The sequence below is a fragment of the Falco punctatus genome (genome assembly GCF_963210335.1).
Source record: "Falco punctatus genome assembly, chromosome: 2".
NCBI lineage: Eukaryota > Metazoa > Chordata > Aves > Falconiformes > Falconidae > Falco > Falco punctatus.
The window spans coordinates 98,391,412-98,405,627 of record NC_137581.1 but is presented as its reverse complement, the minus strand read 5'-3'; the positions used below and the strand labels follow the sequence as shown (position 1 = coordinate 98,405,627).

At 36.9% G+C, this 14,216-nt stretch overlaps 1 long non-coding RNA gene across 1 annotated transcript in view; it reads right to left on the bottom strand.

Annotated features, from left to right (window-relative positions):
* Positions 1-13,344, bottom strand: part of LOC308059782 — a 58,826-nt gene extending 45,482 nt beyond the window's left edge. The window contains exon 1 of the long non-coding RNA XR_013926400.1: positions 6-13,344. This is a non-coding gene — a long non-coding RNA (uncharacterized lncRNA). The remainder of the gene's footprint in view (positions 1-5) is intronic.
* Between the last annotated feature and the right edge of the window lie 872 nt (positions 13,345-14,216).

Below are 14,216 nucleotides of genomic sequence, written 5' to 3'. Positions count from 1 at the left end.
CCTACGTCCCCTTCAGTTACTTTGCCTTAGAGCCCAATTAGTCTCATCATTCGCCTGCAACCTTAACATATGATCTCTAAAGACACTTACATATATTTTTAAGAATGAATTTAAACAGAAATACAAAGCACCCATAAGCACCACTTCCAGTAGTTATCCAGTAAACAGGGAATAATGTACCAACATAGAAAGAGATTTAAAACCCCATTGATAAATTGAGTGCTAATGGATTGGCAGGAGCAGGATCTGAGAAGAAGTAGCTCCAAAGGAAGATCACACAACATCCCCTAAACACATCTGTGGGATAACCCAGAGCTCAACACAGTATTGGTCCCAGAAGAATGAATGATGTGGAACACAGCATCTATTTTTAAGGTGTCCCCTACAATAACTTTAAGAATTCTAGCTGTCATTTGTACAAAGAAAATTAATACATAATGAGATAAACAATTATTAAAAAGATTGTCAAATATCACACAAAAATGTTTCTATAGATTGAACTAACAGAATTTGAAGGGGTCAAGAAAATTGTGGGTGAAGATAACATGCTTGTTATATATATGACATATTTGAATCCACAAATCTTTATTTATTTATTTATTACCAGAACTATTAAAGCAATAATGAATCCCTGCATTAAGAGGTATGGTTTTCTTTTATAGTAGCAGCTGGTCAAGACAGGAAAAAAAGTACAGAAGTGGTCTGTTACCAAGAGTGGAAGACAGGTACTGCAGGGATCATCACGATAAAATGGAACAACACAGTAAATGTCACAGACTTTTTTAGGATAGCTGTATCTAAAGATGATTGAGAAATAAAGTTCAGTATTAGGTTAAGTACAAAAGAATGCACCTCTGACTATTCATACGCAGTGTGATCAGCTTTTACTACTTGAGAAAGAGGTCCATAAGCCATTGCAGACAGAGCACTGACTACAACAGTTGAATGTTCAACAATTAGGAGAGGGAAAGAGGAAAAAAGGCGATATAAGAATGGAATAGAGAACAAAAAGAGAACACGATCATGCCACTTATCATTCACTGTGTTACCTTGTGTTACTGTGTCCCAGGAGGATGTAGTGTGGAACTGATGATCTTACAAAGGTAGACAAGATACAGTGAGGTGTTTGCTGCTCAGAAATGGGGATTTGTGAAAATACGGTAAGCACTTCTATAATCATATGTGTAAAAAGTTTACAGGAAATACTCATTTTCTGATTATAAAATACATGAAGTTGAAGGAAATAAATTGTTAGGCAGATTTTGGGGTGGTTTTTAGAGAAACAAAGGTTATTTAATCTAAGGCATACCTAGTTCATGACAATTGTTACTGGACTCTGTGAAGATGCAAAATAGAAAGAGGTTCTCAGGATTATGAAAATTAGCAGAGGGTTGGTTTAGGGCTCCAAAACATTTGTTAATCTGTCATTATGCTCAATATTAACATTAAATTTGTCTTTTTGGACTCTAACAAAGGACAGAGTAATTTTCCATAAAAAATCTTCCCCTTCCCTAAAAAAAGTTTGATCACCAATATGCCATATACACACAGATATTTTAGAGGATGCACTATTATGCATTACTATGCACACACTCAAACAGCATATCTAGTACTACTCCCAGATTGGAACTGTATGTTAATTCCTAGATTGGAAGATATTTTATTAAATTTAAAATAATTCTAACTTAATTAGCAAAAACAAACACTAGAAAGTACAACTGCAATTGATGGATTAAAGACATAATCAGAAAATTATCCTTGCTACAAATTAGATGTAAAAGTATTTAGGGGATTGGCAGCAGTAGTACATTTGCCACCTTGCTCCTGGTTCAGAGATTAAAGTCCTGGCAGAAAAGAAGTTCAGCATGCAGTCAAATCTGTGATTAGGCTGTTATTTTCTTCCCATACAGCTGTATGACTGGCAGCAGCCATCTAGATCTCTAAAATATCACCCTTGACAAAAAGAAGACGGGATTTCTTCTCCATTACAAGTCCAACCTTATTCAAAATGGTGTCTTAAACTAAAAATTACATTGTTCCTTCTCAGAAACCTGTAATGCAGACCTTGCGGGCAGCTAAAAGAAATGTTCTCTCTGACTCATTAGCATCATTCTAGAAAGATTGAAGACCGTTACATAAAATTTACAGAAATATTCATGTCACCTAAAATTTCTTGCCATGGCAGATTCAGTCTATTCAGTTAGAGATTTATCATAGGAAAATTAGAAAGATTGTCAATGTCATAAATGAAAAAAAAAATGCAGCATCTTAGATTTATCAAAGGGAGGGCACTATAATTTTTTTTTTTTCTGGTTTAAATGTCTAGTAGTCCTCACACCAGCAAAAGAGTGACATAGTTATATTCTGTATGCTGAAAAATACTATCACTGTTATGCTACTTTTTTTCCTAAGTCTTGTCCACCAAAATCCTTTTCAAATCTTCAGAATCTTCCTGAATGTCCTTATGTCTTCACTGAATTTTCTCAGGAGACCCTAACTCCATCCAGTGTTCATGAGCTTATCTAGTTTTTTAAACTCTTTCATAACGGTGCTTTGTTTAGTTCCTGATGATGTACTTGATTGTGGAATTACTTTATAATCTTGAAATTATTCTTCAAAACTCTTGACTAGCTTCAGTGCTATCACATGTGAGACCATTTCCCAGTCCCTCAGTCCATGGCCCATACTGCCAACAGGCACTGTGGTAATGGGATTCAGACCAAAATTCAACCAAAACCTGCATACAGCGAAATGCTCAGCATGTTTTATTAAGAGATCCTTCCTTCAAAAGAAATACTTGAGGCAGAATCTCTTCAGACTATAATGGAAGGTAGGGTTTTCTGTAAAATGAATCAAGTAGGTCCTGAAACATAAGTGATGAACACTTCTTATATTTCAGGTCTATGTCCATGCTTAACAACTGCTTTAGAAATCCATGAAAGAAAAAAAAAGAAAAAGAAAAAGAAACAAGCTGGGTTGGAGTTCACAACTTCTTAAATTGTAAAATGGTTGTGAAGCATAAAAAACAAGAACAAAACCCAAAAGAACACCTTTCCTTTTCCTCTCTATACTGTTAGGATAACAATTACTGAGATCAGAAAAAAACCCAAATTAGTAATTATACAAGTACCTTGATGGTGCATGTGGAGGCCAAACAGAGATAAAGATGGGCAAACTTTATTTGTGGCCCAGCAGCTGGATAGAAGTGCCAAGAATTACTAACAGAACTAAACTCTTTGTCTTCTTCCTCTGTCTCTAATTGGCAATGGAAGAATTTTCCATGAGAGGTTGCCTTCCTGACTTGCAGGTTTTGTGAATTTGATACTTCAGTATCTAATTCTCCATTGGCATTCTGTAACTGTTCAACTGAGGAATCCACAATGCAGTAGGCCACAAAGATAGTTATTTAATAAGTATTTGAACACATAAATAATTTTGAGGATTCAGGTCTAATGAGCTTGCTGCAAGTCACCAGGACATTTGTGGGAGAGGTGATAGATGACTTCAGCTGTATAATTCATCATTTAGGCCAAGATGAAAAGATTTTCTGTGTCATTTCATGCACAGAATAATAAGAAAATGATGAACAGTATCATAGAATGGTTTATACTAGAAGAGACTTTCAAATATCATCTAGTCCAACACCCCCACCCCCCACCCTGCCATAGGCAGGGACACCTTCTACTAGACCAGGCTGCTCAAAGCCCCATCCAGCCTGGCCTTGAACACTTCCAGGGATGGGGCATCTACAGCTTCTCTGGGCAACCTGTTCCTGTGTCTCGCCAACTTCACAGTAAAGAATTTCTTCCTTGTATCTAATCTAAGTTTAAATTCTTTTGGTTTAAAACCATTGCCCCTTGTACTGTCATTATGGACCCTGGTAAAATGTCCCCATCTTTCTTATAAACCCCCTTTAAATACTGAAAGGCTGCAATAAGGTCTCCCCAGAGCCTTCTCTTCAGGCTGAACAACCCTAACTCTCTCAGTCTTTCCTCTAGGAGAGGTGTTCCACCTCTGATCATTTTTGTGGCCCTTCTCTGGGCCTGCTCTAAGACATCCATGTCTGTCTTGTGCTGGGGGCTCCAGAGCTGGATGCAGTACTCCAGGTGGGGGTCTCATCAGAGATGAGTAGAGGGGAAGAATCACCTCCCTTGACCTGCTGGCCACACTTTTTCTATGTTATGGTCCAATGTAAGAATAAAAGATCTTGATGGAAAGAGTATCAATGAGAGTTAGATTGGGTAGCTTTCAGTTCAGAAGGCCTTAATGTTGATGTTACTGGCCTCACCACAAAGTGAAAGAAGCTTATGTCATACAAAAGGAACCAGAACTGATTAGAAATCTCTAACAGGATTAAGATGTTAAATGAAATAAAGTAAAAGCACAATAAAAGCAATTGAATCCACTGTAGTCAATTTATATTTGCTATATCATTTTAGAATCTTTATTCAACATGAAAGAAGGAATCATCTGCTTAATAAGTAAGTTGCACTACTAAATGAGAGCCAGCAATCAATTAGAGGTCTAAAAGAATCATAAACAATTTGACAAAGTTTTGGATATTTTAATTGCTTGTGCTTCTCATTTATAATCAGTTTCAAACATAATTTCTCTTTTTCCAAGTGTCTGAACACTGTACATTCTCCTGGGAAATCTGAAGCCAAATTAAATTTTCAATTATAAATAGAAACATCTGTTTCAGAAACATTAAATTATATGATAACAAAAGACTTAGGATTTATTGTTCATGTATTTTTTGTGTCTAAAAACACAAAGAAGATATTCTTTACAAGCTTTCCCCCATCATATCCAGCAAATAACTTTGCATATTAATTGATTCTTGTATGCTGAAAATAAAATGGCAAGTAAAAGTGATATTTTCAAATACAAACATGACTCCCTGTAAATATTCCAAGCACAATAAGATGCCAGCTACCTAGTTTCATTCCTCCTAGGGAACATTATTTAACATATATACCTAATATTAAACATCTGTATCATCAAAAAAGTTTGGTTTGGAAAAGAAGTCATAAGGCTTGGTTTTAAAATAGAATAGGCAAAATAACTTGTGCAGCATCAAGCCAGTTTATGGAGAAAAGGAAATAAAAAATTTGTATGTTAGAAGACAAAATGTGGAGGGGCAGTCAGAATAAAAGTTATTCAGTGCTTGGCTACAGTAACAGCAGGAAATCAGTGTCTTTCCAGTTCTCTTGTTTTATTTAACATTTTCCAGTTTTTACCTAAAATTCAGATATGATGCATAACTTTTTTTGAATGAGAATAGCATGGCCAAGAATGGCTAGGTGTCGAAAAATACGAACTGCCTGGAGCTGACAGTTATCTTTTTCTTTCATGGGTAGTTCCAAGTTGCAAAGTAGCATCATATGGATGAAGAGGTTCTTTTAGCAAAGCTTTGTTGTGCTATGTGAGATTTAGCAAAAGAAATCCTAGTCTGTTACTGATCCACTAGGATTCAACAGATAACAACAAAAAAAAAGGAGGTGATGGGAATGAAAGAAAATAATTACAGTTTAAAGATACAAAATTCTCACAGATGCAATTTTCTAAAAGTGGACACCTTGTGGTCAGTACTGTGTCCAACCACAATGATGTGCAAAGTAGACATCACATAGTGCACTGAAGTAAGAAGCTTGAAATTTTGTATCCAGGTACAAATAATCTGTTTGCCTATGACTTACTGGAGTCTGTGTACCACACTCCCCTACATACTGTAACAGAACCTGACCACTCTAGTTTTTTATAGTTCTGTAGATTATGACTACAAATGGATGAAATTTAAGGTCTGAGGTTTATTTGACAAGTAGTGTAGCATTACATTAACTAAATGATGACTTCCTTAATTATTCCTGAATATAATAAAAAGGCCTGGAGGCACATGAAGTCTAAAAAAGTAAGAATAAAAGATGACACATTTTACTTTTTTCAAATGTAAAGGAGTAAAGGAGTACATGGCATTCTGAAATTTACTTAAAACTAAACGAAACTTATGAAAAGCATAACATTTGAAGAATTAATTAACCCCTCTGTGCATAAAGTAATATATTTTGTTCAAAGTGAAGCAAAGTGAAGAAGATAGTTTCTTTCATTCTGGCAATGGGAAAAACAAAGAAGCTATTTAAACAACACAAGTTGTAGCATTGCATCTGCAGTGCAATCTGTTCAAGACATTTTTAATATATATATTTTTTTTTAAATTTAAGTCTAAAATACATCATTTGTGGTAGGTAACTTGCATTTTAAAAAATTACATATGAAAATGGTTTTTGCAGAGATATAACCAAAAGACTTATGTCAAGATTCTCAAACATTGCGTAGTACAGCATGGGCCCAAAAATGCTTCTGGCTGTCAATAAATAGCTTCTGCTTCTCAGCATCCCTGTAGCCCTCATTTGGTGTTTGAGGTCATGTGAGAAACATGAAGCCAGATCTCTTCTTGTTCATATGATAATGGTAATGAATATATACATTACATGTTGCTGTGCATGCCATTATGTGATTGTGAACTTCTAATTTAGCAGGAATACCTGCACTTCAGGTATGTGATTTTGATGTGCTTTGCATTGCATTACAAGAACAAGCCACTAAGCTCTAATTTAGCCTGCCAGTTCACTGACTATGCTGAGACACAGGTTCTGCCATAATACATATTGAAAACATGGAATAGTATTGCCACCAATACCATAATTTAATGCCGAGTGAGAAAGTGTCATTATCAGTGGCATAGAAGAGTGCTTGTATGGATAGTGGCATTAGCAGGCAGCTAGGAAAACACTGGCTACAAAACTTTTCAGAATGGCTTTTAAGTATACAGAAAGTGTATTTAACCACATCCTACGTTCAAGCATAAGACAGAGGCAAATCCTTTTCCACTTCTTTTTTTTTTTTCCAGGACAAGAGGATACCTTCATTTAGATACAGATGAAACAGTCACAGCTCCTGCTAAAACTTCCTAAGATCATGTTTGAGAATGTATTTATATACAGATACTACCATGGCATGTTGTTAACATAGCATGCATCAGCTCCTGCTCTTTTCCTATGAGCTATGAAGGCCTGTGTAGTCATGGAGGGTGGATTACTTGTGGATTCCTGTCTGACAGTGCCTACCATTTGCCATATTGAGTGTGTAGGGTTATACAAGGTCCTGTGAGTCTGAAAACATATGCTCCAGATAGTTCTGTTGCTGTGATTATGGGCTTTAAGTCTGCATAATTAGCATGCTCTTGAATAAAATCTTGTGCTATGTTTATGAGACAGAAAGCTACAGCCATAATTGCCTTGTATTATCCTTTAGCAATATCTATACACCAAGTTCAGAGCCCTAGCCATGCCTGAATAATGGAAGATAATACTAAAATAATTAGCCCCCTGATCTTGCATTAAACAGCATAACTTGAAAGCAGCTCATGATCTACTCCTTTCCTCACATGTATTCCAGTAACTAACAAATCAAAATTAATGTAATTTTGGAAAAAAAATCAGATATCATCTTTCTGTTCATGACACCTTTGTAAAGGTGGTAGGTGAAGATTTGTAGCAGAGAAGAATGGCATTTCTGCAGGGTAATTACCCTCCCCTTTGCTGAAGAAGTGCTCTGTTTTCAAGTCTACATCAGTATTTCCTGCATTACCTACAGCGTTTGGAATGGTTTTACTCTTTCACTGTATTCTTTTTTATTTGTTATTTGTTGCCAGATCATATCAGAATGTTAATAAGGACAACAATGACAAAAACGTGTTAAAAAAGAATAATTTTACTGTAATCATCCCTGTTAAGTTGTAACTAGTATTATGTCTGCATAATAAAAACAAGCAAATAAAACAGTCCAGGGACTTTCCTGCATTGCCAAGACTAGGTGGCATGATCTGGCTTGTGTCCATATGGCTAAGGTTTCTTCCCTCTTAAATCAGGGTGTCAGAACTCAAACTGCTTTTGAAAGAAGCCTGTGGCCTGTCCAGTTTCCTGGGCATTAACTTGTGGCCACACTGAAAAATGCTTGGAACAGTTTCTAGTTGGGTAAATGACTGGAGGTCTTTGTGGCTATTCCTAGCACACAATGCGTGCCATATGTTAGGGCTTAATAAATGCTGGAAGAAAGCCTGAGGACTGAGTTGGGTAGAGGGACAGAGACCTCACATCATCTGGTTCTCATTGACTGCAGGAATGACTCCTTGGTTTTCTCAGAGATGGAATTATCCCTTTCCAGAAGGGATCCTGACAGTCATCTAGCATGGAAGCACTGTAAGCAATGAAGTAAGATAACAAAAAAATAAGGTCCAAGCTGACAATGCAGGAAAATCCACAAGTAAAAGTAGTTGATGAAGTCATATGTAGGGTGAAGACCTGCTTCTTTTTTTTTCATATTCTTGTGTTTCTGACTCAAAAGCAGCAAGCAAACTTGTGTTTAATGAATTGAAGTGTATAAATGGCCAACAAAATGCATCCAACTTCTTCCATGTTTGGGATTTAGTCAACATTTAAGGGTGATAAAAACACTGTGGCCTTAAACTTACAAAGGTTTCAGATGGACATTTCCATGATTGCAAACTGTTGTTCAGATCTCATAACTAATGATTTTCTCAGCAATACATGAACACTGCTGTCCAAGATGCTTTATTCACGCTCCTTTTTTATTCTTCTAAAAGAAATCTAGAAAGAGAAAATTGCTGTCCAGCTTCTGTTCAATCTTTTTGCCTATTTACTGCTAAACAATAATTCATAAAGATATGGAGGTTGGTTAGTCACCTTTGTAAAGTGTGGAGGTATCCACTCATGTACAAAAGTGATCCAAGCATTTCTTTTCCTTTTTTATCTACTTTCACTATTGATTATAAAATGTAATTTCATACCACCTTGAGACATTACCAAGTTGCTTTACTGCCTAATTTCTTCCTCCCCCAATGTTCTAATTTTGCTGTAGTTAACAGATTGACTTCAGTCTAAGTCTCATTTTGAATGTACTGTGATACAGAGACAAGTCTTTCTGTGATATATATGCTCTCTTCCAGGAAGTGAACTGTGATCACAAAGCATCTCTGAAGTCAGGTTGCAACCAGATTCTTTCTGAGCACAGGTAGGCACTACAGTAGGTGATGACATCTGAACATTTCACAGTGCTGAGACCAAAGAAAATGTCCTCCTCTCATCTAGGTAAGCATTATCATTAAACCTTTGAACAGGCCTGAAAAGATGTGGGTGGAGGATGTAGATCTCTTTCCTTTCCTACTCTTCAACTAATTGAATATTACCAGAGACTTTCCTCTCTAGTGGAAGTTGCTGAGCAATATGAAAATGAATAATTATGACCCTATTCTGAGGCAGTTATGCCCTAAGCCATGAAACCCTTTATCACAGATGAGCACCCCACCTAGTCTCCTTCCAGCCACCTCCTCCAGTCCTACACGGACAGCTCACATGCAGCAGCTCTCTTCCTTTTGCCACCTTTCTGGAGGAAGTACCCAGTCCCAGACCTTTTCTCTACTCCCTAGAGGCAGGGAAACACCATGTGCAGGTAACGCTGTGGCCGTTTCCAGGAAGAGCAAGAGGAGTGGATGCACAGGATGTGAAAATTTGTTTCAAAAATACTTTCTTATTACTTTATTGTTATTATTAGAATTGTAATATCACTTTGGTTATTTATCAGACAATACAATTCTTCTTCTTACTAACATAGCAGGAAGTCTCAATCTCATTTTTATTTCATAATAAGTATCACTCTTGGAAAGACAGAGTATCTTGGAAAGGTGGTCTAAGCATAGTCAGTACTTTTCTAGTTTTATGGAGGAAATGCAGTAACAATTCTGCAACCTCTCACTTTACTTTTTTGAGAAGGCAGGATCACAGGACATGGACAAGACCACAGTTTGGGTGTAGGCCTGTCAGGAATCTCAAGTGAACTAGATTCTTCTCCAATTTGTCTCAGTTTCAATTTTGTGTTTTGGTTTTTTTTAAGACTGGGAAACATCAGCTCTTCCCTCATCTATAGACACCTTTTCAAAATGTCCTTTTTTCCCCTTTTTTATCTTTTTTTCTAGGAATCACTGCAATTAAATATTTATTGTAGTATTATATCATCAAATAGGGGACTTCAATAAATACCTAAATTACTTAGCTAGTATATACCATAATTCAAAGACATTTGATTACTGAATAGCAAAATAAAAAAAAATGAAAAATCACAGATCCTCAAATACAATTTAAAAAAAAAAGAAAGAAAAGAAAAAAAAAAAAAAAAGCCAGAATCCAACCCAAAACCAGTTCACCAGTGAAATTTTACACACAGATAAGTCACATTCTGCAACATATTTTTTGAGACAAGATGCATAAAAGTACTGAAAACCCTTATCACTAAAACTGGCTAAATTATTTTTAACAAACAATAAATCCACCAAAAATAGACTACTGGGGAGGTTGAAATAGTATGTGATTTATTTAAACTAAAGGAGCTATTTATACCTTAATGAAACTGAAGAAAAAGCATAAATTGCACTGGAATTATATTTTAAAAAGGAGTTTGAATCTGTCCCTCTCTAAACATTTTTTGACCCCTTGGTTCTCTAATTAATCATAATAAACCATAGTTATTAAGAACATTTAATTACAATACATCTGCCCATACAGTTAAATGCATTATACATCTAAGATTGCATTATGACTTAAATCTCTAATTTTTCCAACAAAATAGTGAAAAGCGCATGCATGATACACCACGGAAATCTATTGTTTCATCCTCACTTAAAACAAAACAAAGCAAAACAGAGCAAAAGTTACCTACCCAAGCTAAGGTTCATATATTGCATGAGAATTCTTACTCTTGGTAGGATTGTTTTGTTTTAGCAGGTAGGCTAAATCATTGGAGTATGAAGTCCTGAGACAAAGCATATTCGTACTTCACTTGAAAATGTTTGGAGACAATAAAATACTCCCAATTATGGTAGAGCACCACTTACATTGTAACACCTGGCAGTAACTTTTGACCTGTAATGGAGTACTTGTGTGAGTATTTATGGAGTAAAAGATGATGAGCGAGCACATTTCACTGTGGAGCTACCTTCTCTAAGCAGAAAAGAAAAGATAAATAGTGTTTGGTTACAAACCCTGCAGAATCAGGAGGATTGAACGGCAACAAATGAAGAATAAATTGGACTCCACAGCTACAATCTCATGGGGTGAGGAGTCTGTCCATCCAGCTGTGTCTCTACTGACATTTTAAACAGTTAAAATCAGATTCATATGAAGGTATTAAAACGAAGAATAACAGCAAAACCCTAAAAACATAACAGGGCAACACAGAGTAAGAAGGAAAAAATAAAGTGAACACATTCTTACAAATAACTTAAAATCCATTAAGCAATGAATATTTTTAAAAAAAAAAATTCTTTGTTTCAATCATAACACTGTATGTTAAAAAGTTGGAGGCAAAACATGCACCAATATTTTCTTAAAAATTGAAGCTTGGCAGCAGTTATACTTCAAGAAAGCAGTGATAGAAATTAGATAGGTTATTTACTGCTGCTACTTACAGCTGAAAGATAAGAGTACCCTAAACAGGATTGTGAATACTATGTAACTATGATCATGAAGAGCCATCTAGTAACTGGAAATTCTTAAAGTACAGCAGAATTGTACACATGCTTTTCACCAAAGAAGGCTGAAGGTCCCTTTTTCACAGAAGATACTTGGCACAGTGAATGATAGAATGGGTTAGGAATTAAGTCAAAAGGATATTTTTATTTATGTGTACTACCCAAGAGTCTAGTACAAGTTTTAATATTGATAATCTACAATTAAGCTCCAGAAAGCATCTTCTTAACTTCACTAACTTACATTTTATAACTTAAATCAACTTCTCTTTCTTTCTTTCCTTCCTTCCTTCCTTCCTTCCTTCCTTCCTTCCTTCCTTCCTTTCTTTCTTTCTTTCTTTCTTTCTTTCTTTCTTTCTTTCTTTCTTTCTTTCTTTCTTTCCTTCCTTCCTTCCTTCCTTCCTTCCTTCCTTTCTTTCTTTCTTTCTTTCTTTCTTTCTTTCTTTCTTTCCTTCCTTCCTTCCTTCCTTCCTTCCTTCCTTCCTTCCTTCCTTCCTTCCTTTCTTTCTTTCTTTCTTTCTTTCTTTCTTTCTTTCTTTCTTTCTTTCTTTCTTTCTTTCTTTCTTTCTTTCTTTCTTTCTTTCTTTCTTTCTTTCTTTCTTTCTTTTTCCCCCTTCATCTTATGTGAAAATCTTCACATATGAAGAAAATCTTTACTGCTTCATATCCAAGAGGACTAATTGGCCATATCCTTCTGCAGTTGGGCAATGTCACATATGTAACATGAATTAGCAAAGTTGCAACTGAAGTCCAATGATCATCTGTAAATGATACAAACAACAAAAATACAAGATGAGATGTTCAGACTTCTTACATTTCATTATGTCATTTCGGCAATGTAAAAAAACAAACAGTATCTCTGTAAAGGGTGGGAGTTTTAAACGCACTGGAGGGAATTGCAATACAGCCTCAAAGGGTGCAAAGATGGATTATTGCTGAGATGCTTTGGCTGCACAAAACTTCTTTTCATTTTCTGGAGATCCATCTCTTTGCACAAATAACATCAATGAGAAGCTGAGACCCACTCCCAAATTATAGCTTGTGCATTGTAAAAAACACACCTGAGTCATTATCAGGAAGAGATTTAGAAGAAGCCACTACCCTCAGGCTGGGTATGACCATCAACACTGGTCACACCAAATGGTCCTTTCCCAGTCAGAGAAAGCACCCTCTCCCCTCTGGTCCTCCTGACTGGAAAAGTGTGTTTGACATACATAGTATGGTCAGAGCAATATGTTGATTCTGTTGCCATAATTTCTATTGCAAGGATCAAGACCAGGACTGCTCAGTAGGCACATCATCACTTGATTTGCATTATTCCTTATCCCTTTTCTCTCTTCCTCCACCCTCCCTTTTATCACTCTTCTGCTTCACTTTCTCTCCCCCAATCTCCTCCCAAATAACACACCAACAATTACTTTTCCCTCTTTGGTCTCAGTTTTGCTGCACCCATACCCAGATTTGCTAAGTCTCACACCACTACCTTGGCAGTCTTAGCCTTACATGGTTTTACTGAAAAGGTTAAACTGGTCTCTCCTGGTTCTGAAAGGCTCTGCACTCCAAAATGGAGCCCCTCACCATCCCCTCCAGTTACAGATTTTGTCCATATCTTGCACAACCCTTTCCTTTACCAGCGGTGCAATACAGACATTCTTCATGGCACTGTCTGTAGCTCTGCAATTCTGACAGCATTATCAGACATTGGGCCTGCAGCCCCTCTCCTCTCCTCTCCTCTCCTCTCCTCTCCTCTCCTCTCCTCTCCTCTCCTCTCCTCTCCTCTCCTCTCCTCTCCTCTCCTCTCCTCTCCTCTCCTCTCCTCTCCTCTCCTCTCCTCTCCTCTCCTCCTCCTCTATTTCCTATGTCTCCTTCAGTTACAGTTTAACTCAAGAAAGAACCTAGTAATGGCCTAGTAATAACCTCTTGTCCTGGTTTCAGCTGGGATAGAGTTAATTTTCTTCCTAGTAGCTGATACAGTGCTGTGTTTTGGATTTAGTATGAGAATAATGTCGATAACACACTGATGTTTTAGCTGTTGCAGAGTAGCGCTTACCCTAAATCAAGGATTTTTCAGTTTCCCCATGCTCTGCCAGTGATCAGCTGCACAAGGAGCTGGGAGGGGACGCAGACAGGGCAGCTGACACAGGCTAGCCAAAGGGATATTCCATAGCATAGAACGTCATATTTAGTATATATATTGGGGAAAAGTGTTCAGAGCCACTGATTGCTGCTCAGGGACTGTTTGGGCATCAGTCAGCTGGTGGTGAGCAATTGTGTTGTGAATGTTGTTAAGAGATCGGAGAGTACAAGAAGTCTTCGAAGACCACAACTGTCTGGATGGCTGCACTGGCTTAGGAATTGCTTAGATATTTGATTGACAGGTGGTAAGAAGAACATACAAGAGGAGAATCACACTGTGTTTGCACTACGTTCCTCTGGCTAGGCAATGGTTATTGACTGCTTTTGGAGAGAAAGCGCTAAGCCAGGGGACCTTTGGGTCCCCTTCTTGAGTTAACATTTTCAACATGAAGCCTGCAGCCATTTGATACACAAACAGTTATAAAGCAAAAACTGATTAAAAGCCAAACACAATAATCATGCAGTCATCCCCTATGGA